Source organism: Pleurodeles waltl, chromosome 12, assembly GCF_031143425.1.
Source record: "Pleurodeles waltl isolate 20211129_DDA chromosome 12, aPleWal1.hap1.20221129, whole genome shotgun sequence".
Lineage (NCBI taxonomy): Eukaryota > Metazoa > Chordata > Amphibia > Caudata > Salamandridae > Pleurodeles > Pleurodeles waltl.
The window spans coordinates 637,481,063-637,502,293 of NC_090451.1; the positions used below are offsets into that span (position 1 = coordinate 637,481,063).

General features: G+C 45.2%; 1 protein-coding gene across 1 annotated transcript in view; it reads left to right on the forward strand.

Annotated features, from left to right (window-relative positions):
• Positions 1-21,231, forward strand: part of C12H1orf43 (chromosome 12 C1orf43 homolog) — a 37,263-nt gene that overhangs the window by 1,100 nt on the left and 14,932 nt on the right. The gene's annotated exons all lie outside the window — the stretch shown is intronic.

Genomic DNA, 21,231 nt, shown 5'->3' on the forward strand with positions numbered 1-21,231 from the left:
AGTAAATTGCAGCATGTTTTCACAGGTATGTGGGCAATAACTGCACCCAAAAACTTCTGGATCTTTAAAACCTGTTCACATGGCTTAAAATGTCAAGTTTATCTGAGTTTTAAAGATCCAGAAGTTTTTGGGTGCAGTTATTAACCACATCCCTGTGAAAACATGCTGCAATTTACTGGTGGTGGAAAAGGCCTGGTAAAGAGAGACGCGGGTTTTTGGTGTGGAAAGCACCAACATCCTCAGATTATGGCACATTTTAGGTATAAACTCATAATGGGTGCTACTTATCACACCTGTTAAATTCTGAGCACTGGGACAGTGGGCACACTTTTTAATACGGAAACATTGTTTTAATTGCCTCAAAAATAATTCTCCTAGGAGGAAACAGGAGAATAAAAATAACCAATTTTCAAACCGAAAATGGGCTTGCACAGTTCTTAGACGGCACGGTGTATTTTTGTGCAGAAGTAGCTCAGGCTTTGCATTGATTTCGGAGGAGCTACGGCTCCCTCAGTAACTTGGCGGGGCCATCGTAGAAGCGGCTATTTTGTAGTTAGAGCTTTTGTTTCACCTAGTTGTTATACATCGCGCCTCAGTTCGTTTTAGGCCATGTCCCTACTTTCATGGCTTTCATAAACACCGTAGCTGTGCGGCACTAATCGTAGCAGTCCGCCCAATCTGTATTTTTTGGTGACACATCGTTTACTTTATACTAGGTGTGGGAAATCTGTTTTTGTTTTCGTAGCATACACTAACGTTTAAATTAACTAAGTATTTTAGAATATATCCGAATTAGGAGCACACATGAAGCATTGTTTTTGGTATTTCTGAAGTGTGTTAGAAACAAATAAATTATTATGATCAAACAAATTATTACACAAGTTGATGCAATTTGCACGCATTTCCGTGAATGAACTGTAAAGTTACGTTAGTAAAACTGTATGTCTGTGCAAATGTAATGGGTATTTCTATTGAAAATGTGTTGTCTGTAATGAGTGTGCTACCACATCATGAATACTCTACTCCGCGCCACTCTACTCCGCGCCACTCTACTCCGCGCCACTCTACTCCGCGCCACTCTACTCCGCGCCACTCCATGCCAATGCATTCAGCACCACTCCACTCTATGCTGCTTCACGCTACGCCTTTTTACTTTACCTATTGCCGCTCTGCTCCATGCCAATGCACTCTTTGCCTCTCTATACCACTGCATTCTTCTTCACTGCACTCCAAACCACTCCATTCTAGGTCACACTAATCTGCTCAGCACATTTCCACTCTGTGCCAGTTCACTTTACGCCAATGCACTTTACTCTGTAACATTCAACTCTATGCCCCTAGCACTTATCACCAATCCACTGTATGCTACTCTAATCTACTCTGGGCCACTGTGCTCTACGCCAGTGGTTCCCAACCTGTGGTCCGGGGACCCCTGGGGGAAGCCTCCTCAGGGGGTCCGCGACTACTTACAAAATTTTATTATTTCAACAGATTAGGTCCCCTGCTTTGCATAATGACTTAGTGGGGGGTCTCCGCATTCCAATAATGATTCAGTGGGGGGTCCTCGGGTTCCAGTATTGATAAAGTGGGGGTCCACGGAAGTCAAAAGGTTGGGAACCACTGCTCTACGCCATTACACTCCTTTTCCACTCTATGCAACTATACTCTACCCAGCTCCACTCTACGTCATTTCACTCTACACTGAAACAACCTACCCTACACCATGGTAATTCACTCGGCACTACTTCACTCTATGCCACTGCCCTTTGCGCCACTCCCACTCTACTCTTAATAACTGCACTCTAAGCAACAGCCACACTGGTGTGCAACATGGCTAAAACACACTTCCAAAGCCATTAGTTCTTGCACAGGCAAGACGTATTGGCTTTGCCAGTGCTTGTCAATATAACACCCAGAATACTAGGTGGACCTGTGGCTCTGTCGTTTTTTCGAAGGAAATATTATTAGGCTAGTTTTGTCCACTGAGATGCCTTGAACAAAACAATTGTTCACATTGAAAGCAATATTGAATTCTTCAGAGTTCTTCAGTTGCTTAGATGGTGATGGTGGCTGATTAATTTAAATGCCAAATTTGACTTTTAAAGCTTGAACCTTTTTGGGAAACCAAGGTGCCATTTGCAACCTGTCGAGAGATTGTACACTTTCCCAGTCATTATGAAGGAAAGTTTCAATTCTATTAAGGGCACAGGGACTCCGATTATGCATAACTATTTCCATTTTTATTGCTCATCAGCACCAAAAAGACCAATATTTATAACATTATCACTACATATTCCTTGAGACTTATAAATAAGAACAATGATCCTCTAATTAATCTTCCTGTAAAACAGTTGACAAGGAAAAGCACTTCCTTTTTAGGTCAAGTGCGCAAGCGTTTGGACCTGTTAAGTATTGTTGGCTTTTAACAATGCTCTTCTCATGCCCATCACTTTCATTAATTCCTGGGCTTGGCTATCAAAAATTACTTTATGTTATTGGTAAATGCTTTACGTTTGTCCCACCTTAAGACTGGGTTTTTGTCCACCTCGCAGACTGCTCCTGTTACATGGATTATTGCATGATTGCCGATATACTTCATTGTGGGTGAACAATTTTTAGGGGCGAGCGCAAAGTGCTCAGTCCCTCTTCTAATCTCTCTTTAGGGGGATTTTAACCATGCCCATGTTACGTCAGTCATTTTCATTGGCTCATGGGCTTGCCTTTTAAAATCTGCTTGTTTTCGTTCATGAAAGGCATGCATATGTCATGCCTTTCCCAGTGTTTAGCTCCTCAAGAGCACTGGTAAACTATTGGAAGCCTACGAGGTTCCATGTTTTCCGTATGGTTTTTGGACTACTTTTCCTCTTTATTTCGCAGCCCGATGGCGCTGTGTTTTACGTAGTGCGATCGCTCTAGTTTTTTTTTTCATTTAATGTGACAAGAAAAGTCAGTTTAGGAGTTTACAACGCTAATGGCTGTAACGCAACATAATACGAGACCCGTTGCATTGCAAATGTTTGTTTTCTTTTGTGTCTCCTCTTCATGCTGCATGACAGCCATGGCGTTCACAGTGCGAACAGGCACAACAGCGTGAACTTGATCGGCGGTATTGGAGCACTGGTCACCTTGTTCATAGTTAACTACTCAGAATAATTTCTTGTGGCTCTTCCCCTTAAAACATTTGTAAATGCTTTATGTAAAATATATGGTTATAGGGTATTACTTTCTGCTGTTTTCTTTTGGTGTGGTTAAGACCTCTAGGGGCTAACTACACAGTTACATGATCATGTTTTTAACAAATGCTATTCGCATTTTGGCGTCCCGTAGGGACTGTTGTAAGCATTGCAGTCAAATCAACACACTAAAATATTCTTGCCCCTTAATACTTTGCAGGGTATTACTTGCACAACATTTTTTGCTCATAACTCAGCATGTGGTGGTCCTAGGAGAATGGGGTCTCCTTTTAAAAAAAATAAAAAATAAAAATTGACCACAATGTGCTCTTTCGGTCTAAATCATCTCAGGGTCCACACAGTATGTTAGTGAGGACTGCAAAATAATAATAACCTCCACTGCGATTCATTATCTCTTTTAAAGTTCTCTCGTGGCTGGAACTTTTGTTTTACAGCTGGGAGAGGGTATGTTTTTTATGGGCCTTGTTTGTAATATCATTGAAATAGGCCTACTAGGTTTTAAAATGTGTAAAGCACTATGCTTTCTAGGGTCTACATATATGGTTACACTGCATTACTTTCTCCCAATATTTTTTCATGTGGTTATGTTCTCCAAGGGTTTACTTCATGAGTACATGACCATGTTTCTTCCAAATGCTATTTTTTATTGTGGTGCCCTCTAGGGGCTGTTCGGATTATTACAGTCAACATACCATAATATTCCAGAGACAAAAACTAGCTCAATAATTCTTTGCAGCGCATTACTTGTACAAAACATTTCAGCTCATAACTTTGGTTGTGTTGGTCCTAGGGCAATGGGTCCACCTTCAAAACGCTCTTTCTGTCTATATCATCTCTGATTCACCACACTAGGTGAGTGGGGACCCCAAAATAATAACCCCTCCCACCATTCAGTGTCTTAAGCTTTCTCTTGGCTATAACTTTTGTTTTGCAGCTTGGAGAAATATTGTTTTAAAGGCCTTGTTTGTAATATCATTGCTGTATTCCTGGTATCACAAAAAATGGTCTCTGTGTTAGAATATGGTTAAACTGCATTACTTTCTCCTGTTTTTTTTTTCCAAGGGGTTATGCCATTTTGGGGCTAACAATATGGTTACATGACCATGTTTCTTAGAGAGATTTTTTTGTTATGGTGCCCTCTAGGGTCTGCTTTGAGCATTACAGTCTAATGCCAACATTTTGTCTTTTAAAGGTTTATATGATAATTGTATGTGTTTTTAATAATCTTTCCTTCTTACAATTATGACCATGAGTCATGCTAACTTAACATCCTTATTAGACTATGACTGGACACTCTTGATATGTTTGGGTGACCCTTCTACTTTATTTCTCCTCTGTGGCTGTCTTGTCTTTTTTGGGGGGGAAATTGTGTTAGCCAATCAGCAGCTCAGATATGGTGAGGTGCGGAAAGTGGTATTCTATTGGAATTAGCATGGCAGATTTAAAGTGGGATGCTAAATGGCAACAATTTCGTTTGTTGCTGGGGATAGAGGAAGAAGGTAAACTGAGGTGCTTTAGTTATATGTAGGGCTACTGGAATTATATGGCAGGAAAAGACAAAATTATGAGCAAGGGTTGACCAATTTATGTGGCAAGAAATGCTTGTTCTTCTTGCGTACATAGTAAGCTCTGAATTTCTTGCCATTAGTATTCCTGTTTTTGCTCTGCCCCTGTTGGAGAGAACAATAATTTAAGTGTTTATGTATGTTATGTTATTGTACAGTACTGTGAACAGTATAATCCAATCACCAGCAATTGCTTCATAAATATATATATACATTAGAAAAATACACGGTCATCAAGTCCAAATAACCGGCTGAGTGAACAAAGGTTCTGCCCCTCCCAGGGTGGAATAAGTCACGCCTCCATATCATAAATAGAACTGAAACATTCATTTATGGGAGCTAGAACATTTTATTTTCTATCTAAGGACTGAAGGCTCAGATTATGCTGGTTTAAAGTTATTGAATACAATTGATGTTTCCCCCCTATCACTGGTATAAAGTAAAACTTTTCAAATGTTGAATCTGAAATCAGCCACGTTTAGGATGTCCTCCAGATGGCCCTCTAAGAAAAGGGCTTTAGAGATCCCTCTGACCAAATGAGCCTAAAAAGGCATTAGAGATCATGGTCCTTGGGGGGCGTGGTCACGAAGCCAAAGATGGCGCACGCTTGATCCGTCTGCTCCGGAGGGGCGTAAACTTCTCCTGTTATCCTGGGCCTCCCCCCGGGGCAAATTGACGGGGAGCGAGTGCGGGGACCCGTGTGGGCGACCCGAGCACCGGTGGAGCCCAGAACGAGCCCGTCGGAGGCGGCCGGCGGGCCCCTCGGCCTTGGGTCTGTCGCCGCGTTAATGTCGGAAGCCGGACTGAGCGAGTGAGCGGACACGCGGCTGGGCGTGGGACCGCGTGCCATTTGAGGGGGAGCCAGCCGACCGCGGCTGGGGAGACGGGGCGGCCCCCCTCCTGCCTGGGGGTTGCTGCAGGGCTGTTCGTGGAAAGCCTTGTGCTCCCGAGACCGCGGAGGACGGTGTGACGGCGACCGGAGGTGCGTGCGGGCCCTCCGGCCCCACCCTTGCAAGTAAGGAGAAACGACCGGAGCCCCTGGGCCTGACGGGGGGGCCCGGCTGCCGGGAGCCTTGCTGTGGCGCCGCCCCTGCATGCGGCACGCTGTGTCTGGCGGAAGGGGCCTCTGGTGTAGCGGACACCCACTTTGAGCACCGGCACACTCCTGCGGAACGTGCCGGGCCCCGGGAGGGCGCCCTTGAGGAAAATACCGGACCCTCGGCCGAGCGAGACAATCGGCGGATAGGGGGACCCCCTGTTGGATGGTCGTGCCCGTGGTGGCCTACTGCGCGTATGGGGCGCTGGCCCCTGAACTTAGAACTAGCATGGAGGGCCCCGGGCCACAGAGCATGAAGGATCGCCCAGCTGCATCTGGGGAGATGAGAATCCCGGGGTGACCCCGACTGGAGCATGCCAATCGAGGAACTGAGTAACGGCGGACGGCCGATGGCCCGGGGGTAAGGCACAGCGAAGCTGCGCTTTTCAGCACCTCCTTAAGAGTGGATGAACTGCCTGGCAGGGCTCGCCTGCCGAAACGGGTTGGGAGCGGTCCGCGGTACTCCGCGCGGTGGCCCACCGCGGGGGATGGTCGATAGTGGGCGTCCTGCCTGACCGGACCGGCCCGGCCCCTGAAGTGGCGACTACTGTGATCGAACTGGTGTGGCGCCTCGTGTCCTGGCGCAACGCGCCCCAAGTCCACGGGGATCCAGAGCGAGAAAGTTCGGGTCTCTGGTGCTGATGAGATTCTACCTGGCGGCCCCTGCAGGCCTTGAACTGCGCTTGAGACGGAAGTCCTAGATGGGGGATCCCCTGAGCTAACGCACTGTGGTCGGATTCGCCACAGGGGGGGGGACGATCTCCTACGTAATCGATGTCCCCTAAGAACCGCCACAGGGCTAAAGTCATGGACGGCACAGCGGCCCCCGGGCGCGGGGACGTGCGGGGTCCATCGCAGGTCGATGTACAGGACACCCTGGACAAAATATTGGGTGCGATAGAAGACACTAAGTTAACACTGCAACACGACATCAATCAGGTCGCGGTTGAACTGGGCCTCTTGAGGGGTGACCATCACAAATTATCGGACAGAGTCAAAGAGACAGCAACCACACTGGCCGACATCGCACCAAAACAAAAAGACCTGCAGGCCGAAATGTCGCATCTCAGAGAGAGAGTGATGCGACTAGAACGAAGAGCTGAGGACGCAGAGGGGAGAATCTGGCGGAATAACGTGCGAGTGGTGGGCCTCCCGGAGGGGGCAGAAGGATCAAATATGGTAGAATTCCTGGAAAAATGGTTGAGCACAGTAGTGGCACCGGGCCGGCTGACTTCATTCTACACTCTGGAGAGAGCGCACCGCATGCCTGCGAGGCCCCTGGCGCCGGGCAGGCCCCCGAGTGGTGATCGCAAGATTACTGCACTATAGAGACAGGGACATCTTGCTACAAAGGGCGCGTGAAGAGGGCCCATTTAAGGTAGCAAATGGCGAAGTCACGCTGTTCCCGGACTTTACAGTAGAGGTACAGAGTAAGCGTGCCTCATACATGGCAGTCAAAAGGGCCCTAAGGGACGAAGGTATACAATATTCGTTGCTGTACCCGGCTAAGCTGAAAGTAATGCTTGACAGTAAAACAACATTTCTTCAATCCCCGGAGGAGGCATGGGAATGGCTGGAAACTCATGGGACCCAGACAGAGCGGCTCAGGAGGGGGGGCCCGACCGGGGGTGGACCGCGCCGGCCCCCCAGGGGAAGACGGACCCGAAGTCTCCCACGCTTGGCGCCATCCCGGAACCAAAAAGAAAGTGGCAGAAGAGCAGCTCTGGAGGCAGCGGCCCGTGTGAACGGAGAGGGAACCCCCCGGGAGGACTCAGGCGGTGAATCTGACGAGACTGTGATGTCATCGGCGGGGGGCTCGAGCAGCTCGGTGCAGGCCCCGGTAGTGACCCCACAGACTGCGGATGACCTCTGAGGCCCAGAGGCTTACCGGATACCCCGGGGCGGGCGCAAATGGTGCTCTAATGGCCCCTCCGTGCAGGGCCACCCCCCTACTGGAATCTCGCCTGTACAGGTGGACTGGCGAGAACTGCAACTAAAAGATGAAACATGCTGCACTGTTGCACGGGTGTTTTTTCTGTTTTTGGGCAGCCTACTGTTTGAGAGGTGCCCTGGGGAGGGGGAGTTGGGATAAGCAGTTACAAGTTAGGATGGCAAGGGGTGGTGAATGGTTGCGTAACAACAGTGCTTCACTAAGGATCAGGGGACAGCAGACGGTAAAAGTAGCAAAGAGTAGCCAATGTAAATTTAAAAATCACCAACATGGCAGAATACAATTTCTTAACGTGGAACGTTAGAGGGATGGGGTCACCGGCCAAGCGACACAAAATACTGGCTTATTTAAAAAGGAGGAATATACAGGTAGCAATGCTACAGGAGACCCACCTGGCGGCTGGTGAACCTGAGAGATTGAGACGTAGGTGGAGGGGGCGGGTGTTCGCAACAGAGTACTCAGCGTACGCAAGGGGAGTAATGATCTGGATCCGTGCAGGGGTTCCCCTAGAGATAGAAGCTTCCAACATAGATCGTTAGGGGAGGTTCGGGATTCTGGAGGGGCGGCTATCCGGCACACCGATTGTCCTGTGCTGCATGTATGCCCCAAATCAAGACCAGATCCCCTTTTTGACGAAATTATCGAGCCACCTCACCCGCCAGAGGAGAGGAGAGCTTTTGGTTGGAGGGGACTTCAATAGTATATTAGATGTAGACTTGGATAGATCCTCCCCCCCACTACAGGGTGCAATATCAAGTAAGATAGCTGGGAAACTTAGTGAATGGATGAGCTACTGGGGGCTAGTGGATATATGGCGGGAACAACACTTACACGACAGGGATTACTCATATTATTCGGGCCTTCATCGACTCCACACCAGAATCGACAGGGTGGGGTGTACGGCTGACCTTGCACGTGGGATGGTTCACTCAGAATATCTGGGCCGTACACTGTCCGACCACAGCCCCCTATTGGTAACATGGAGGGCAGCAGAGATTAGGCCCCCCATTCCGGCCTGGAGATTATCCCCTACAGCACTTGAGGACCCAGCATATAGAGACGCCCTGAGACAGCACCTGACTGACCATATTCAATTTAACAGTGGATCCACCACCTCTAGATCTACGGAATGGGAGGCCCTCAAGGTGGTGACAAGGGGTTTTTGTCTTGGACAATCGGCCGGAGTGAGACGCACACTTGAAAGGGAGCTGACTACTCTAGAGAAGATAATACATGAGGGAGAACTTACTCAGGGGACTGGCACACTAGTAAATGAGAAATATACTCAGGCAAAGAGGGACCATTCCCAGATTGAAGAACAACTTAGATGTCACAACACACAAAAATACTTTGCCTCCCTACAATCTGAAGAGGGTAGGTCTGGGAAAATGTTAGCCTGGTTGGTGAGGCCGGGTGGAGAGGCTGAGCCCATCACGAATGTGCTGGATAAGGAAGGGTCATGCAGAAGTAGACCAGGCCCTGTAAATGATGCATTCAAGGAATATTACACCTTTTTATATGGAAAACCGGCTGAAATCAGTACGGATGTGTTTGATAATTACCTACAACATATACCTATAACGAGCCTGATGGCCGGAGACAGGGATAGGCTGGGGGGCCCAGTGACGGTGGCGGAGGTCGGTGAAGCTATAGCTCAATTAGCCTCAGGGAAGACCCCGGGAACAGACGGCCTCCCCATGGACTTTTTTATAAAAAATTCGAGAAGCAACTGACCCCCCAGTTGGTAGAGATGTATACAGAATCGCTACAGAATGGGATAATGCCGTGCACCATGAGAGAGGCAATGGTAGTCCCACTCCCTAAGACAAAATCTAGGCAACCTTCGGTGACTGACTTCCGCCCCCTGTCAATGCTAAACAGTGATTTTAAAATACTAAGCAAGATCTTGGCCAACCGTCTACTCCCTCTTGTACCAACTCTGGTACATGTAGACCAGAATGGTTTCGTCCCGAATCGCAGCACCTCCTTAAACCTGAGACGTCTCTTTGCGGTCCTGAATATGCCTAGCGACATGAAACCTGCAGCAGGGGTGTTGCTTGCGGTGGATTTTGAGAAGGCATTTGACTCGATCAGATGGGACTACTTGAGAGCAGTGATGCTCCGTATGGGAATGGGTGAAGATTGGGTCAAATGGGTGGACTTGTTGTACACGTCACCGCTGGCAAGAGTGAGAACAGGTAAAACAGTATCTGGAACTTACCCAATTCACAGGGGAACCAGACAAGGTTGCCCATTGTCCCCACTTTTATTCGCCCTGGCCATCGAGCCGCTGGCGTCCCAGATGCGGCGGGAGGGCGTGGGTAGAGGAGTGGAATGGGGACACCAAGAACATATCATCTCGCTATATGCTGATGATATACTTGTCTACCTTAGGGACGGAGAGAAGGATCTCCCATGGGCGCTGGGAGTGCTGGAGAACTATGGGAACATATCTGGACTTTGCCTCAACCGTAGCAAGACTTGCGTGTTCCCTATGGCTCCGGGCGGCGAACGCCCGACGACATGCCCTGGGGATATGATTTGGGCCCCTCGAACCTTTAAGTATTTGGGCATACAGGTGTTTCACGACAGGGCAGACTTGCGCGAGGGTAACCTGGGCAGAGCTCTACGATCTCTAAGGTCCTCAGTGGGGTTCTGGCGGTCGCTGAAATTAACGATAATGGCCAGAGTAGCATTGTCCAAAATGGTCATGCTGCCCCGGCTTCTATACTACTTCGCTAACCTGCCCCTTCTGATTCCAACAGCGTGGTTTCGTGAACTAAACACCCTACTCAGGGAACTTATATGGGATGATGGCCGTAGACGCACCTCGCTCCAGATACTATGCAGGCCAACTAACAAGGGGGGTCTAGGAGCACCAGATTTTGAAGCCTACTACCTGGCATCCCAGCTGCAATGGGTTGCCGGGTGGCTCACAGGTAAGGGTCACCTGGAGAGATACGCCGACCAAGTAGTGGAGGACATAAATCAGTTCATTGCTCGAATGACAAATAGGAAGCTTAATCCCCACATGCACAGCCTGATGACAAAAGTGGCGTCAGCATGTTGGAAGAGGTGCGTGAAAAGGGATGGCACTGTCCCCCCGTACTCTCCGGCCCTACCCCTGGCGGTACTTCCGATCGAGGCTGGTGAGAGGAACCTGGGAGGCATGAGCCTCGGAACCTGGAGAAGAGCAGGAATAGAAACGGTGGGAGACCTGTTTCAGGAGGGAGTGTTGAGGTCTTTCACTAATCTTGTTGACAGTGGAGTCTCCCCGGGTCAGTTCCTTATGTATCATAAACTGATACATGTGCTGAAAACGCACTGGATCACGGTCAATGCGGAACCAGCTACCCACAGGGTGCTGCATCTCCTATTGACGTCAGGAGACGAGTCCCATCTGATATCTAAATTATACAGAGTTCAAGTTGAGGATGCACTAGATTCCCTGCGGCCACTGAGAGAGAGATGGGGGAGGACAGTCGGTAGGGAACCGTCAGATGCGGAATGGAACAGAGCTTTGGCTTACCCCCGGACCGTAGCTCGCAGCACGCGCCTGAGATATATACAATATAATTACCTCCACAGAACGTACCTCACCCCACATCGGCTAACAGTAATCTATGGGGGAGTTCCTAGGGTGTGCCCCAGATGTAAAAATGTAGACGCAAATTTTGACCACATGGTATGGACCTGTCCAGAAATCCAACTGGGGTGGGAAGAGGTGATGTCCGACCTATCGAGACTCCTTAATATGAACCTGACTCCGACCCCTGACAGATGTTTGATGGGCTTTGGGAATGGGTTGCCGCGGGGAAGAGTGGAGACCCGATTTCTGAGTCTGGCACTGGTATTATATAGGAGACAGATCACAAAGAACTGGAAGGCACAGTTTCGGCCCCCCCCGGGTTGGGTGGAGACAAGATGTTACAACATGGGCTAGAGCCGAACTCCAGGTCCTGAAGAGCGAGGAGGGGAGGGGACTGCGTCGCCACCCTATAGCACAGAAATGGGAAGTAGCAATGACAAGCTGGGACAATATATTGAGAACAGCGGACGCAGACACTCCAACAGGAGTGGAGACTGGATAAACATAGGAAGGGAGGAAATGTTGCCTCGCCCTCTAGGACATGATAAGGGAAGACACGATAAGGCCGAGATTGAACAAAAGGTGGACAACAGGGGACCGAGCCCATGACATTGGTTAACAGACAGACTGAACCCGGTAGACGCCCCACCCACCTGAAACCAAACAAGTCTATGAGTAATGACACCATACATACTGGAAAAGCCAAGAAATGGCATCCCCCTGCATTAGCAGCCTCCACCCCCTACTTTGCCATCGTGTTTAAGTTTAAGTTAATTAATGTTTGAAACGAGTTATAGGTGTTGTATAATAGCTAGCAAAACATGACTCTGCTACACTAGGCCAACTGGGCAACCCATACGAGAAGAAGCGCCACTGTTGTTCCATTCTTGCATACGTTTAAAGTATAAAGGTTATCGAATAATTAATGAAGTAGAACATTCAAACAATGTAGACAGTAGTGATATTAACACTGTTATGCACTAACACGAAGCAAACAAGATGGTGCTGTAAACATAATACTGTTTATTGAATGATAAAATGTTAATAAAAAAATATTTTTTTTAAAAAAAGATCATGGTCCTTCTGACAAAACGAGCTGAAAAATGGAAGTGTCTATCCTAGCATCTTCCATTATCCAACCAACCCATCTCACAGTGGTAAAGACAAGACTGGTTTGTAAGGTGTCTCTTGATCAGGCAAGAGTTGTCTTCTACCTGGATGTCTCTTCTACTCCGTCATGGCTTCATAAGTTCTAACTTACCTTCCCACACACCATTCAGGGTTCTTGGGTAAAGCTGGATGTTGAACATTCTGCATTGAGAATTGATGTTTCCAGAACTGTAAAATGCATTTCTCTCGGAGTGAACATCCTAGAAGACCCATCTAATGGTCTCACCTCCTACACTTGTTGACAAGAAGTGAGACATATATTACATTTTCAATCTTGCTTGATAAATCCTTCTTTGACGGAAACTGGTTCTCCTTTCCTGATTCCTGAAGTTGAGACTAGACTCGTGTCCCACAGGCATGAATATTTGAGTTCTGGAAACAGTAACTCAGGACTCTAAACACCAGTGGACAATCTCCCTTTATCACACATTTAAGGGGAAAGTGGCTGACCTGAACGCATTAACTGTGCAATATGCTAATCCGGTGCACACTAATCTGATGAAAAATTCAGTGTATATATGAAACAACTGCACCCACAGGATCCAACTTGCGTCCCAGGCACCAGGGAGACCATCTATGCCAAGATGAGCTATAGCATTTGGCAGTAGTCTGCCCATGTCTTCCTGGCGAGGTTCCGGTAGCCCTGGGCCATCGCAGCATCTCCTGTAATCTTCCATACCATCATTCTGAGAGTTCCTGCCTGCACCAATTGATGTGAGTTGCAGTGAACTTCTTTCAGAAGATTCTAAGTCTGGGGAGGTAAGATTGGAGAAGCTGAAGAAAGTACCAGAAGAACTGGAAACCTTTTTTGCTTTTTAAATGGTGTATTTAACTTTTTGATAGCAGCAAGGTCTTTCAAGGCATGTGACCAGTGATAAATATATATGACATTACCAAGCTGTCACTATTTGATTATTATGCAAATTATATGAACTAATAAGCTACATCGGTGATTGAAACTGAAAAGAGTGCACAAGAACAGTGAAAAAAAATTATCAATATATTTTTAAGTGCTTAGAGGTTAGTTTCCATGCCTACATTATTTAAAGTGGTTGTAAAACCTGTGACTTGTTATCTAAATTCTTTGTGGTATTTTCCTCTAAAATTTGTTGTTTAGTCTTATTTTTAGGTTTCACCTAACTCTCAGTGGACTTACAGCTCACCGATTTCTTGCTTCTTGTTAGTTGCTCGTCTTCCTCGTCTAGTGCTTGTCCCTCTCCTGAAGCATATGTTCTGCACAATCCTTTTATTTATTTTACTTATTTTTGGTTGAGCCCAGGCAGCACGCAAGCACAGTCTCTTGACGTGTTGTAAGCTACATCTGTGGGCTTTAACCATGCCTTGATTTAGTAGGTAAATGCTCTACATTTGTCTTGCCTTGAGGCTGCTTTATTACTTTGTAGACTGACCCATCACATGGATTATTGCACAATCGGCCATATACTTTGGCGCACTACTTTTTTCTTTTGCTTCACAATGCATTGCTGTATGTTGTTTCTTAATCTTCCTTCTTTTGGGCATGTTGCTGTTTCTTTGTGGTGTCTGCGCACAAAGGCTGCAGGTGGGGGGGATCGGGGTTATTTTATTTATTTTTATTTATTTTTTCATTAAAAAAAATCATAGCACACACTTGATTGGAGGAGCGCTTTACACGAGTATCACGTACACGTGTAGCAGTTGAAAAATATACAACCTGGAGCATTTAAAAGATAAAAAATATATTAAAAAAAAAAAACGAAATGGGCAAAGCGGCTCTTTATATTCGATGCCCTGGGAAGTCCAGAGAGGGTGTGCTTGCCACAGAGCAGATTACAGCTTCCAAACTACTTCAAGATCTAGTCTCATCAGCTCTTGTTGCGTAAGCTTCTGCGAGTTCAGTCAAAATCACTGCAAACTCTAACGGAACAGAAGCGGGAGTTGCACTGAGACCAATGTGAGCGCGGCGGAAGGAAGGGTTGGTGGCGGACTCTGCAGACCTTGCGGTGAGGAGCAGACACCTTCTGTCAACAGAGCAGCGGTGCACGGCACAGGAGAGAGGGCGGCAAATATCCTGGACACTCCGGAGTTCAGAAGTCGCACTGAAACTCAGCTGGACTAAGCTGCATACAGGGCATTTGAGGGCTGCAGGCAGCGAGTGGTGAGTTGATGCTGCAATAGCAGTTTCCGACCTCCGCTTCTCCCGCTCAGCAGCGTTGCCCTGTATTTGCCCTGCTGCCCTCCTTATAGTACAGCTCCTTGCCATTCAGTATCAATTGTCTTGCTGTCCTCACTTCCCCATCTGCTGCCTTCGCCTCACCACCTACCTACCCGCCATACAGACTTTGCCGCTACAGCCATTTTCCGCCCTTGTACCTGTTCCGGCGGTTGGTGGCTAGCGGTTATTTCAACTACGTGGTCAGCTGCATAATCAGCACAAACCACATCAAATACATCAACATTGGCCTGGCTGCCGTTTCAAGATCCAGCCTCATTAAGAACCAGCCATTTCCAGGAAATACAGGGCCACGAGAATTTAAAGGCAATATGGCCAAAAGGGCGCTAGGGTAGCACCTGGAAGGAGTCCAATCTACAGCAAGTGTAGTGGACATAGTGGCCCACTGCTGAGAGTGAGCCCAGGCTCACTGCAGAAGCGGCCCAACCAGGTTTGGGTACAACTTGCTGTGAGGCCTGTGAGCCCCACTTGCGACAGTAGCTGAGGGCTATCAGAAGCCCACAAGAGGCAACACTTGTCCCTGTGTATTTAGCTTGGAAGTGGTGGGAGTTCCTTGAAAAAATTGCAGATGGAAATTGGGGGAATTTTGGAAGCAGTGGTTTGCAGGAACTGCCTCAGCTTAAGGGTGAAGCTTGCAACCAGGAAGTGGTAATAAGCCACAACAAACTACGATATACTGTAATCCTTTCCTCTCATCCCTCTGTCCCCCGCAATTAATGGTTTCCTGCATGCTCGTTTCCCTTGATTGTCGAGGTGTGGCGACGCGTCCCAGTCCATTCTAGTACTCCTCACCATTTGAGTATTCCTCCAAGTCTGTAAAGCAGCAAAGCCAACACAAGTGGATATCCCAGTCCAAAGGTAATATTTATTCTTCGCAAGGGAGAAGGCTTTCAGGGAAAGAGAGGGCATCTCTTGCTCAAGCAAAAAGAAACAAGAGGAAACAAAAATTTGCCTACCGTGCAATCTGTGAAGTCAAAGCGACAAAAAAAAAAAAAACTCTCAGAGGAAGAGTTTGACCCTGATTTCCCCCATTGCGCGTATGTTTCAGTAGGGAGCAAAACCGCTGCCTACATTTTGACCTTTTGGGTGACCCCTTGGAAGCGTCACCCATTTCTCCAACAAAAAGCGAAAGCAGCATCGGAATTGGAAAAGGGGATAATGGGGGGCTACATGCTGGTCAAATGGTTTCAACAAATGCCCAGGTTGATTTTTGCCTCTCTTCAAGCTCTCCTCACGATTATATTTTGACCAGTCTTTGGATGATCTGGGTGCCCGTTCGTTATGGGATCAGAGTTTGCCAGTGGACCTTAAAAACAAAATAATAATAATTATAAATCGTATGGTAAAGAAAGTCCCTGGTTGTGGATAAGAGTCTCCTTGCTGGTAGATCTCATTTGTGGTTTATAATCAAGGAATATAAAATGCTAAAATGACAGTTGTATCTGGACCGGGGTTGGTCAAAAAAAGAAATATCTATCTATTAAATATAGATTTGGTCAACTTCCAAGAGGTCAATATTTTGCACAAAGGGACAACTCAGGATTAACATAATCTTGCTCTCTGTTTGGGAGTGGAGTAGGGGGTCTGTTACACCTGATTTGCATATGCCAAAACTTAGGGCAAGAACGAAGAAGGTACCTCAAGGTCTTGGTCAGTAAGAGACTCATACGTACTTGTAGGTAGGCTGTGCTCGCTAGTTTTAATTCCTCAGATTCTTCATTGAATATTAAGTTAGTAAAGTTTCTAAGTCAGGCCTCAAAAACTGGAAGCTGAGTATTCTAAAATCAGTAGTGGGTGTGGAACGAGTTTGAGTTATGGTCATTAGATTTTTAACTGACAAGATGCCAGCCGGCATACAGAGATTGCTAGTCAATAAGGTCTTAGCCAATGAGATATTGGTATTGTAGGACTTATATAGTATTAATCAAATTAACAGTGGACTGTTTTAAGGAGAATAACGTTTGACTATTTTTTTTTTATCTGTATTAATAAAAATGTAATGGAATTTTATTTAGGGTCTTGAAAATTGTATAAATGATAAGATTTTGTATTTAAAAAAAATAATAATGTTATTGGGTAAGGTTTGAAAATGAAATTGTACTGTAAATAATGAATAATATGGCCTGTGTAAAGGTTTCAATTAACTAAGTATGTGTTTTGCACAAGCACCTTAGGCCCTTGCTTCAAAAGGTTGTAGTTGGGTAGTTTTTTTTTTTTTTTTTTAGTTTTTTTAATGACGTACTTTATATTCTCTTTAATAACGTGGAAATTCACATTTGTCTTTCAAAGTATAGGTTCTTACCAATAACTTTATTTTAGACAATTTTTACAATGTTATGGTTTTCAATGTTATGGTTTTAATTAACTAAACAATAAAGTTTGACTTGTCACTACACTCTGGAAACTTGCCCCATAATGCTTTGTGCGGCATTTCGTTTTTAGAACATTTTGGCCCTTAACTCGGCATGTGGTGGTCCTACAACAATGGGACCACCACAAAACCATTTAGCAGGATGCAATCTTTCTCCTGTCTGCCCATCCTGTCTAGGACATCTCTGGGTCCCCACACTAGGTTGGGGGGGGGGGGGCGGGACCCAAAATAGTAAACTCTCCCACCATTCAATTTCTTTTTAAGTCTCTCATGACTGGTTTTTTTGTTTTAAAGCTGGGAGTAGTTTGTGTTTTAAGGGCCTTGTTTGTAATAGTATTTCAGTAGGCCTGCTAGGCCTGAAAATGTGTAAGGCACTACGCCCTCTAGGGGCTACATTTATGTTTACACAGCATTACTTTCTATCATTCAGTTTTCATGTCATTATGCCCTCTAGGTGTTGACTATATGATAACATGACCATGTTTCTTACTAATGATATTTTTATTATGGTATCCTGTAGGGGCTGTTCTGAGCAACACAGTCAAGATACTATATTCGCTGCACTAAGAAACTCACCCCATAATGCTTTGCGGGGCATTCCTTTTACAAATTCTTTTTTACCCATAACTCACCGCAGGGCCACTGCAGTAGTGCGGCAGAGAGGACCAAATTATTGGCATCGTTGACCAATTAATGTGGCAAGAAATGTCCAGTTATGCATTTACAATGCTAATAGCTCTAACTCAAGCAAATGCAGGACCTATTGCATTGCAAATGTTTGTTTGAATAGATGTCTTCCAGTGCTCCACCACACGTGCCTTATGGTTGTTCCCTTCTCCACTCCACCACAATCTGTCCATTGTGCTTTTAAAAAATATTTTTATTCCTAAGGACGCCTCAATTGCTTAGGCTTCTGTGTTTCTCCCCCTACCATTTGCCTTTGCCCACTCAGCCAGTCTGTCCCACTTTCTCCTCTTATTCCCTGTGTTAAATAACAACTTCCCGCCACAACTGAAATATCACATGACCTCCTCACTTCATCATATCCCTGGCAAATCTGAACAAAATGTTCTGTCAATTCAGTGTACTTTGGGATAGTGAATAATGTGATTTAAATAATTCTACAGTAAAGTGCAATTGGTAATGAAGAAATGTGACAATGTAGTCCATAATGAGAAGAAAAATGTATGCAAATTGAATTTGGAGATAATATTCTGTCTTGTTACTATTTGGCCTTCCTACAGTTATTTCCCAGCCGAGCAGGGCAAAACACCTTTTTTTGCAGGAGGTCCTTTCTTGTGAGATTGTTTCACAGAGGCACCACCAAAAAGACAGTTTGAAGAAGCAATATTAGACAGCAGAATGTTTGGCTTTCTGTAGATGGGCCTGTATGCTATGGTCAGGGCTCGAAAAATCACCTTGAGCACTCGCTGTGGCGAGTCTTATTTGATCAGGTCGAGCTATTTTTAGGACTTACTTGCCCTTTCTGGTGAGTTGACAAAGAACAGGTTCTGTTCATTTGAAAAGTGGAGGCGCAATAAAAGATGCCTGTAAATCATATTCTTATGTTGCATTTGCTTTGTGCTCACACAGCGTTCAAAGGTCAGTTTTTCTTAAGGTTAATTTTCCTTCTGACTGCAGAGTTCCAAGACTTTGTAAGGTGAATTGTGTGACCTTCTGTTTAGAATATAAAAAAAGGATATAGGGTATCGGGTATTTCCTAACACAACATTTAAGTGACTAGGTCATCTGTGCAAACATTTCAAAATATATTTCAGTAGTTGTGAAAGCCCTTTTTAAATATTCTGTGTGATGAAAAAAATATTTTAATAGGATGAAAACAAATCAGAATACTTTTACGTGTTGATGTGCAAAGGATATGTTTTCTGAAACCCAATTTTCACAGATTAATAATACACTATATAGTCTTATCAGTAAAGCTGCAGGTTTGTAGAGAGGTTTTTGGATGTTTCTTGGAAATGTTCTGTGTGTAGATGACAATATGCCACTACATAATGGTGAAGTAATATATTTATTAAAATTGAGTGTTTCAACAAACTGAGAAACACTAGTGCCCTGATGGCAATGGTGTTAGTAAACTAAAAGAAATCGTGGGTAATGCGACCCCTATATGGGGGCTAGATTCTTGTGATGCATGCAGCAAACTTTAGTCTAATTAAACAAGAGTGTTTTGTACTGCAGAAACACTGAGCTCACATATTTGAAGGTGCAATCATATGTGAGAATGAAGAAAAAGGTGACTGTAAACTATTTGTCTAGGATCACACAATTTGAGACCCGTTTACGGGTCAAGTACATTACAGTTAGGTCGAGTAGATTATTTAAGTTACTCAACCCGCAGGTCTAGTAATATTTCTATGACTTTTAGAGGCCTGATGGTGCATTCAAATTTTTGGCTCACCACCTTTACAGTTTACTAAGCCTTCCGCTGAAAAACAAAGGATCAGTTTTAATCAAAGTCTGACATAACATTTGTTCTACCATGGGCTTTCTGATGTAATGTTTGCTAATTCAGAAACAAGTCTATGAAAAAAATCTATTTGACATCCATAACTAGCATAAAAAACCCTTGAAATGCATTTTAAATATCTAGAAATCTTGAATATAGTAAACATGAGTATATGCTGTGGTCTGGAACAAATGATTTCACCTCAGACTTAATATTTTTGTGAAATAAGTAACTCAACAAAAAAAGAGATTTGAAAATTTCAACCATTCCTTAAATGTTGAGTGGCAGTGGGGTATGTCATCTATTTCTATAATAAATCCATGTCTACATAAAGAAGGTTGTCTGTTAGATGTGTTTGGTATTTCTGGATACAAAAATCTAGCACTATACTCAAGTGAAAAAAAGTGCTAGATTTAGATATCCATATAGCTAGTCCTTATTGAGGTAATACCCTGGTATATGTGTACACAAAAGGAGAGACGGAGAAACGGGTATATATACACACACATGTTTTTCAGCAAACCGACATGCCCACTCAGTACCTGGTTTCAAGGGTGTTTAATATCAATCGAGACAAGCAAGATGCAATGTGTTTTGACCCTCCTGGCCTTGATCATGCATCGGGATCATGTAAAAACACGCCAATATAAGTGCTCCTAGGCATGGACAAGGAAGGACTCATTTAGGTTAAGGAGCCTACTCCAATGTTTATGGCGGCCATCTTAAAATGTATACAGCATCAAGTTTAAACATGGTGAACTGATAACATGAGGAATAAATCAATGTTGGATAACTAAATAATGCATACTGTACATTCAAAAGAACACTGTGGATCTAATCATGATGTCCACTTACAGTTAATACCTGCATCTTAAATCAAGAAAAATGCATACACCTGTGCCCTGCTCCAGAAATCCAGAGGGGGGGCTGATCTGAGGTAAAACAGGCCGGTGGCCCTACTTGCAGAGAATCTCCCTAGTGGGCTCACCACAGGGTACTTATTAATCTGAGTATATATTTGTGTGTGTGTGTGTGCAGGAACCTGATGACTGATCAAGGCCTGGAGGGCTTAAACACATTGCATCTTGCTGGTGTACCCCTGATATTGAACACCCTTGAAAATCGTCACTGCTGCTGATGTACTCGGGTCCACTCTGTCAACACATGCCACCCTTTTTAGGAGTAACGGCCCTTAGCAGAGACTTTGATACATATACAATATGTAAAACTTAATCTATATTAAACCCCAAGATTATGGCGGACTGTATATTACTGGTCAGAACAGGGTGGCTATCCTCTGTCACACTTTGGTCAAGGAGCTGTACCAGCGATCACACATGTATTTATTTTTTCCCGCCCAGCTATTGGGTGGCACACTCCCCATATTCATGATTTCAGGGTAATTTGGGCAGAGTCCAAAACCTGTACCAGTGCATTATGAGTGGTATGGGTGTGAAAAGACCAATTTAAGGCACCATGGATGAAGGTTGCCTATTCTGAGGCATTGTGGTTCATGAGAATCTGATTTGAGTAGTTGCAATTTGAGGACATACCTAGTGCAACTAGAATGTAAGGACCTGTGATAGCTATTCCTAGAACGGTGCCATTCCTTT